A 2,460-nucleotide genomic window follows, 5' to 3' on the forward strand; every position below is an offset into this window, starting at 1 on the left:
TTAAAGAAGGTCAATACATACTAATAAAATGATCTCTCCTTCAGGAAGATATTACAATTCTAAATATTCACCACACAATGGAGCACCCAAATTTACCCAAGTATCTTTTTTATATGAATAAATAAAAATTTCTTTTTGTTTCTGTTAACTTAGAACTCATCTTTTTTTATCTGTGTTGTTCCCAAGTCAGACTAATCTCTTGTCCTTAGATTTCTTTGGTATAGTTTGGGTGGGTAATCTGAGATATAAGCAGTATTCTTTGTTCAATTTGGAGATCTAGCACACTGGCACTACTCCCTGAATAAGAAGTTGAACTGAATTGCCCCGGAAAGTTTCTGTGGCTTCTCTTAGCTCATTGAGGAAGTTAGGAATTTGAGAAAGTGACTGTTAAATAAATGTTTCTTAATAATAAGCATTATTGGTAGAATTTGCAAACATATTTGGGTAATAATAGAATAGAAAAAATGTTAAGTTTGCTATATTCTTATCACTACATATCTTTTTATCTAAGTATAAAGCCCAGACTTACCCTAAGGGTCTAGAATAAGCAAAATGGCTTCTAGAGCCCAGATAATTTCTTTCAACAGAAGATGACAGTAGCAGAAGAAAAACGTGCATAACTGGCAGAAAGAAGACTGAATTTGATATCTCCTTAATTCTTATGTTCGAATGCTCAATGAGGAACCCTTAGGACTGTGGACAGCTTAGGGACCTAACAGTTCCTGTTTCATGCGATCATAGAAAGCAAACATCGGTTTCGCATCCAGATGTGGGTGCCATGCCTGACTGGTGACCTTGGCTGTGTGTACTGAGAAGGTCCATCAGGGCTCTGTCATGGTCACTGGAGACTCAGGATTGCTAAGAGAAGGACATAGAAGGAGGTGGTAAAAAGGCCTGAGTCAAGGTTTTGTCACATCTAAATGATTTGTAACAGGCACTACTGTCTTCTGGCTAAGAATGTGGGTATATCATCAGGGTGTGGTACACAAATTTATCATGACAAGTTTTAGCTTGCACCATTTCCTATGAAAGCCAACAAGAGATAATTAATGCACTCGGGACATATTCCTATCAATATTTAGTATGTAAAAGCTGTAAAATCAAGTTCATCATGAGAAAAAAACAAGATGAAAGCCAAATTGCAGGAACATCTACAAAAAATGTTGTTCTGTACACATTAAGTGTGACAAAGTATTAAAACTTAATGAAGCTGGGAAAGTTAATTTCATTTGTACTACTGTTGCAACTTTCTTTTAAATTTCAACTACTTAACATAAAGAAGGTAGGCCAAGCACCACCAGTGGCTCATACCTGTATCTCTAGCTATTTAGAAGGCTGAAATTTGAGGAAAGAGGATTGAAGTAAGCCCAGGTAGGAAAATATGTGAAAACTTTATCTCCAATTAACTATTCAAAAATCCAGAAGGGCAAATTTGGTTCAAGTCATAGACTGTTAGCCTTGAGTAAAAAAGCTAGTCAGTTTCTTAGGTTCAAGCTCCAGTATTGACACATACACACTTACACACACACACACACACACACACACACACACAGAGAGAGAGAGAGAGAGAGAAAACCTTCCTCAAAAATAACCAGTGACCAGGAAACAGAAACAAGATGATTTTTTTCTTTACTTTCTTTCATTTTTGTAATTTTTTTTCATTTATCTCTTTGGAAAGGTAAAGGGGACCTAGAAATGAGGGACAAAGGATGAACATATGCGCAGTGGTACTCAGTTGATATTATGTTCAAAATGAACTATGGAACTTATTGGTAGGGATGGAGGAGAACACTGGAAAAGACGAAGGAAAGAGTGACATTGTTCAAAAAGAAATGTACTTGTGGAAGTACAGCTGTCACTCAATGTGAGTGCCATTCTTCAGTAAAAGAGCTCAGAGACAGTTCCCAGGACTGAGGTTTAAGCCACAAAGGAAAAAGAAATATAGTCATAACCACACGAATGTAACTAACCCCTCTACATCACCATAATAATATTAATAATAATGATAATAAAAACTAAACCAGTGAGTGAGAAAAACAGAGAGCAAGGGAAAGGGTGACACTTCCAAAAAGAAATATATTCAGAGTTCCGGGAAGATGGTGGAGGAGAAGCTGGAGGCTAAACAAGCTCTCGCATAGAAAGCAGTTTTAGAGTTCCAGTGAATAGTCCTAAGCCAGAGAATCACACCAAGTGTACCATCACAGTACAGAGAGTTAGGCCAGAGAGGGAAAATTCAGCCAAGGAGACAGATCTGAGCACTTGCCAGTAGCTGCCACTGTGGCAGCAGCGGTGGCGGAGGTGGCCGTATAGCCTCCATACCTGCAAAACAGAGAGTCCGGGACGAAGGAGCCACACACGGTGGGCGAGCGGATTCTACTCAACACAGAAAGAACAGACAAGGAGCAGACATCTTCATCCTGCAGTTCGCAGACCACAGATGACACAGGAACCAAGACTCGG

This window comes from Dipodomys spectabilis, unplaced genomic scaffold (genome assembly GCF_019054845.1).
Source record: "Dipodomys spectabilis isolate Male_0828 unplaced genomic scaffold, ASM1905484v1 ptg000402l, whole genome shotgun sequence".
NCBI lineage: Eukaryota > Metazoa > Chordata > Mammalia > Rodentia > Heteromyidae > Dipodomys > Dipodomys spectabilis.